The sequence below is a fragment of the Accipiter gentilis genome, unplaced genomic scaffold (genome assembly GCF_929443795.1).
Source record: "Accipiter gentilis unplaced genomic scaffold, bAccGen1.1, whole genome shotgun sequence".
Classification (NCBI taxonomy): domain Eukaryota; kingdom Metazoa; phylum Chordata; class Aves; order Accipitriformes; family Accipitridae; genus Astur; species Astur gentilis.
The window spans coordinates 2,715,427-2,721,985 of NW_026060868.1; positions in this window are offsets into that span (position 1 = coordinate 2,715,427).

Genomic DNA, 6,559 nt, shown 5'->3' on the forward strand with positions numbered 1-6,559 from the left:
AGGTCAGCAGGTGTACCCCAGCGAACCAGTAAGGTTTCAGGTACTACCCTGGAGTACCGGTGGGTGTACCAATACTACCGCAGAGTACCGGTGGGGGTACCGGTACTACCCCAGCATGTCGGGTAGGGGTGCCAGGCCAACAACGGAGCATCAGGTAGGGATACCGGGCCTAAAACGGAGGGTGAGGTAGGAATGTCTGGTCTACACCGCGCGCCAGTAATGTCAGCAGGTGTACCCCAGTGAACCAGTAAGGGTTCACGTACTACCCCGGAGTACCGGTGGGTGTACCGATACTACCGCAGAGTAACGGTGGGGGTACCGCTACTACCCCAGATCATCGGGTATGGGTGCCAAGCCTAATGCGGAGAATCAGGTAGGGATAGCGGGTCTAACCTGTGGGGTCCGGTAGGGAGGCCAGGTCTAGTCCAGCGCGCACGATGGGACAGCTGGTGTTCTCTGGCGCATCACAAAGGGTTCCGTTCCAACCCCAGAGTACCGGTGGGGGAACCGGTTCTACCTCGAAACATCGGGTAGGTATACCAGGCCTACCCGGAGGGTCAGGTAGGAAGGGTGGGCGTAAATCGGCGCGCCCGTAGTGTCAGCAGGTGTACCCCGGTGCACCAGTAAGGGTTCCGGTACAATCCAGGAGTACCGGTGGGTATAGCAAAAGTACCGCGGGGTACCGGTGGGTGTACCGGTACTACCCCAGATTGTCGGGTAGGGGGCCAGGCCTACCGCAGAGAATCAGGTAGGGATACCGGGCCTAGCCTGGAGGGTCAGGTAGGAATGTCTGGTCTACACAGCACGCCAGTAAGGTCAGCAGGTGTACCCCAGCGAACCAGTAAGGGTTCAGGTACTACCCTGGAGTACCGGTGGGTGTACCAATACTACCGCAGAGTACCGGTGGGGGTACCGGTACTACCCCAGCATGTCGGGTAGGGGTGCCAGGCCAACAACGGAGCATCAGGTAGGGATGCCGGGCCTAAAACGGAGGGTCAGGTAGGAATGTCTGGTCTACACCGTGCGCCAGTAACGTCAGCAGGTGTACCCCAGTGAACCAGTAAGAGTTCACGTACTACCCCGGAGTACCGGTGGGTGTACCGATACTACCGCAGAGTAACGGTGGGGGTACCGCTACTACCCCAGATCATCGGGTATGGGTGCCAAGCCTAATGCGGAGAATCAGGTAGGGATAGCGGGTCTAACCTGTGGGGTCCGGTAGGGAGGCCAGGTCTAGTCCAGTGCGCACGATGGGACAGCTGGTGTTCTCTGGCGCATCACAAAGGTTTCCGTTCCAAGCCCAGAGTACCGGTGGGGGAACCGGTTCTAACTCAAAACATCTGGTAGGTATACCAGGCCTACCCCGGCGGGTAAGGTAAGAAGGGTGGGCGTAAAGCGGCGCGCCCGTAGGGTCAGCAGGTGTACCCCGGCGCACCAGTAAGGGTTCCGGTACAATCCAGGAGTACCGGTGGGTATAGCAAAAGTACCGCGGGGTACCGGTGGGTGTACCGGTACTACCCCAGATTGTCGGGTAGGGGGCCAGGCCTACCGCAGAGCATCAGGTAGGGATACCGGGCCTAGCCTGCAGGGTCAGGTAGGAATGTCTGGTCTACAGAGCATGCCCGTAAGGTCAGCAGGTGTAGCCCAGCGAACCAGTAAGGGTTCAGGTACTAGCCTGGAGTACCGGTGGGTGTACCAATACTACCGCAGAGTACCGGTGGGGGTACCGGTACTACCCCAGCATATCGGGTAGGGGTGCCAGGCCAACAACGGAGCATCAGGTAGGGATACCGGGCCTAAAACGGAGGGTCAGGTAGGAATGTCTGGTCTACACCGCGCACCCGTAACGTCATCAGGTGTAACCCAGTGAACCAGTAAGGGTTCACGTACTACCTCGGAGTACCGGTGGGTGTACCGATACTACCGCAGAGTAATGGTGGGGGTACTGCTACTACCCCAGAAGATCGGGTATGGGTGCCAAGCCTAATGCGGAGCATCAGGTAGGCATACCGGGTCTAACCTGTGTGGTCCGGTAGGGAGGCCAGGTCTAATCCAGCGTGCATGAAGGGACAGCTGGTGTTCTCTGGCGCATCACAAAGGGTTCCGTTCCAACCCCAGAGTACCGGTGGGGGAACCGGTTCTACCTCGAAACATCGGGCAGGGATACCGGGCCTACCCCGGCGGGTCAGGTAGGAAGGCAGGGTCTAAAGCGGCGCGCCCGTAGGGTCAGCAGGTGTACCCCGGCGCACCAGTAAGGGTTCTGGTACAATCCAGGAGTACCGGTGGGTATAGAAAAACTACCACGGAGTACTGGTGGGTGTACCGGTAGTAACCCACACTGTCAGGTAGGGTGCCAGGCCTACCGCAGAGCATCAGGTAGGGATACCGGGGCTAACCCGGAGGTTCAGGTAGGAATGTCTGGTCTACACCGCGCGCCCGTAAGGTCAGCATGGGTAACCCAGCAAACCATTAAGTGTTCAGGTACTAGCCTGGAGTACCGGTGGGTGTACCAATACTACCGCAGAGTACCGGTGGGGGTACCGGTACAACCCCAGCATATCGGGTAGGGGTACCAGGCCAACAACGGAGCATCAGGTAGGGGTACCGGGCCTAAAACGGAGGGTCAGGTAGGAATGTCTGGTCTACACCGCGCGCCAGTAACGTCATCAGGTGTACCCCAGTGAACCAGTAAGGGTTCACGTACTACCCCGGAGTACCTGTGGGTATACCGATACTACCGCAGAGTAACGGTGGGGGTACCGCTACTACCCCAGAACATCGGGTATGGGTGCCAAGCCTAATGCGGAGCATCAGGTACGGATAGCGGGTCTAACCTGTGGGGTCCGGTAGGGAGGCCGGGTCTAGTCCAGCGCGCACGAAGGGACAGCTGGTGTTCTCTGGCGCATCACAAAGGGTTCCGATCCAATCCCAGAGTACCGGTGGGGGAACCGGTTCTACCTCGAAACATCGGGTAGGTATACCAGGCCTACTCCGGCGGGTCAGGTAGGAAGGGTGGGTCCAAAGCAGTTTGCCCGTAGGGTCAGCAGGTGTACCCCGGCGCACCAGTAAGGGTTCCGGTACAATCCAGGAGTACCGGTGGGTATAGCAAAAGTACCGCGGAATACCGGTGGGTGTACCGGTACGACCCCACATTGTCGGGTAGGGGGCCAGGCGTAGCGCAGAGCATCAGGTAGGGATACCGGGCCTAGCCTGGAGGGTCAGGTAGTAATGTCTGGTCTACAGAGCACGCCCGTAAGGTCAGCAGGTGTACCCCAGCGAACCAGTAAGTGTTCAGGTACTACCCTGGAGTACCGGTGGGTGTACCAATACTACCGCAGAGTACCGGTGGGGGTACCGGTACTACCCCAGCATATCGGGTAGGGGTGCCAGGCCAACAACGGAGCATCAGGTAGGGATACCGGGACTAACACGGAGGGTCAGGAAGAATGTCTGGTCTATACCGCGTGCCCGAAACGTCATCAGGTGTACCCCAGTGAACCAGTAAGGGTTTACGTACTACCCCGGAGTACCGGTGGGTGTACCGATACTAGCGCAGAGTAACGGTGGGGGTACCGCTACTACCCCAGAACATCGGGTATGGGTGCCAAGCCTATATGCGGAGCATCAGGTAGTGATAGCGGGTGTAACCTGTGGGGTCCGGTAGGGAGGCCAGGTCTAGTCCAGCGCGCACGAAGGGACAGCTGGTGTTCTCTGGCGCATCACAAAGGTTTCCGTTCCAAGCCCAGAGTACCGGTGGGGGAACCGGTTCTAACTCAAAACATCTGGTAGGTATACCAGGCCTACCCCGGCGGGTAAGGTAGGAAGGGTGGGCGTAAAGCGGCGCGCCCGTAGGGTCAGCAGGTGTACCCCGGCGCACCAGTAAGGGTTCCGGTACAATCCAGGAGTACCGGTGGTTATAGCAAAAGTACCGCGGAGTACTGGTGGGTGTACCGGTACTACCCCAGATTGTCGGGTAGGGGGCCAGGCCTACCGCAGAGCATCAGGAGGGGATACCGGGCATAGCCTGGAGGGTCAGGTAGGAATGTCTGGTCTACACAGCACGCCCGTAAGGTCAGCAGGTGTACCCCAGCGAACCAGTAAGGTTTCAGGTACTACCCTGGAGTACAGGTGGGTGTACCAATACTACCGCAGAGTACCGGTGGGGGTACCGGTACTACCCCAGCATGTCGGGTAGGTGTGCCAGGCCAACAACGGAGCATCAGGTAGGGATACCGGGCCTAAAACGGAGGGTCAGGTAGGAATGTCTGGTCTACACCGTGCGCCAGTAACGTCAGCAGGTGTACCCCAGTGAACCAGTAAGGGTTCACGTACTACCCTGGAGTACCTGTGGGTGTACCGATACTACCGCAGAGTAACGGTGGGGGTACCGCTACTACCCCAGATCATCGGGTATGGGTGCCAAGCCTAATGCGGAGAATCAGGTAGGGATAGCGGGTCTAACCTGTGGGGTCCGGTAGGGCGGCCAGGTCTAGTCCAGCGCGCACGAAGGGACAGCTGGTGTTCTCTGGCGCATCACAAAGGTTTCCGTTCCAAGCCCAGAGTACCGGTGGGGGAACCGGTTCTAACTCAAAACATCTGGTAGGTATACCAGGCCTACCCCGGCGGGTAAGGTAAGAAGGGTGGGCGTAAAGCGGCGCGCCCGTAGGGTCAGCAGGTGTACCCCGGCGCACCAGTAAGGGTTCCGGTACAATCCAGGAGTACCGGTGGGTATAGCAAAAGTACCGCGGAGTACCGGTGGGTGTACCGGTACTACCCCAGATTGTCGGGTAGGGGGCCAGGCCTACCGCAGAGCATCAGGTAGGGATACCGGGCCTAGCCTGGAGGGTCAGGTAGGAATGTCTGGTCTACAGAGCACGCCCGTAAGGTCAGCAGGTGTACCCCAGCGAACCAGTAAGGTTTCAGGTACTACCCTGGAGTACCGGTGGGTGTACCAATACTACCGCAGAGTACCGGTGGGGGTACCGGTACTACCCCAGCATGTCGGGTAGGGGTGCCAGGCCAACAACGGAGCATCAGGTAGGGATACCGGGCCTAAAACGGAGGGTGAGGTAGGAATGTCTGGTCTACACCGCGCGCCAGTAATGTCAGCAGGTGTACCCCAGTGAACCAGTAAGGGTTCACGTACTACCCCGGAGTACCGGTGGGTGTACCGATACTACCGCAGAGTAACGGTGGGGGTACCGCTACTACCCCAGATCATCGGGTATGGGTGCCAAGCCTAATGCGGAGAATCAGGTAGGGATAGCGGGTCTAACCTGTGGGGTCCGGTAGGGAGGCCAGGTCTAGTCCAGCGCGCACGATGGGACAGCTGGTGTTCTCTGGCGCATCACAAAGGGTTCCGTTCCAACCCCAGAGTACCGGTGGGGGAACCGGTTCTACCTCGAAACATCGGGTAGGTATACCAGGCCTACCCGGAGGGTCAGGTAGGAAGGGTGGGCGTAAATCGGCGCGCCCGTAGTGTCAGCAGGTGTACCCCGGTGCACCAGTAAGGGTTCCGGTACAATCCAGGAGTACCGGTGGGTATAGCAAAAGTACCGCGGGGTACCGGTGGGTGTACCGGTACTACCCCAGATTGTCGGGTAGGATGCCAGGCCTACCGCAGAGAATCAGGTAGGGATACCGGGCCTAGCCTGGAGGGTCAGGTAGGAATGTCTGGTCTACACAGAACGCCAGTAAGGTCAGCAGGTGTACCCCAGCGAACCAGTAAGGGTTCAGGTACTACCCTGGAGTACCGGTGGGTGTACCAATACTACCGCAGAGTACCGGTGGGGGTACCGGTACTACCCCAGCATGTCGGGTAGGGGTGCCAGGCCAACAACGGAGCATCAGGTAGGGATGCCGGGCCTAAAACGGAGGGTCAGGTAGGAATGTCTGGTCTACACCGTGCGCCAGTAACGTCAGCAGGTGTACCCCAGTGAACCAGTAAGAGTTCACGTACTACCCCGGAGTACCGGTGGGTGTACCGATACTACCGCAGAGTAACGGTGGGGGTACCGCTACTACCCCAGATCATCGGGTATGGGTGCCAAGCCTAATGCGGAGAATCAGGTAGGGATAGCGGGTCTAACCTGTGGGGTCCGGTAGGGAGGCCAGGTCTAGTCCAGTGCGCACGATGGGACAGCTGGTGTTCTCTGGCGCATCACAAAGGTTTCCGTTCCAAGCCCAGAGTACCGGTGGGGGAACCGGTTCTAACTCAAAACATCTGGTAGGTATACCAGGCCTACCCCGGCGGGTAAGGTAAGAAGGGTGGGCGTAAAGCGGCGCGCCCGTAGGGTCAGCAGGTGTACCCCGGCGCACCAGTAAGGGTTCCGGTACAATCCAGGAGTACCGGTGGGTATAGCAAAAGTACCGCGGAGTACCGGTGGGTGTACCGGTACTACCCCAGATTGTCGGGTAGGGGGCCAGGCCTACCGCAGAGCATCAGGTAGGGATACCGGGCCTAGCCTGGAGGGTCAGGTAGGAATGTCTGGTCTACACAGCACGCCCGTAAGGTCAGCAGGTGTACCCCAGCGAACCAGTAAGGGTTCAGGTACTACCC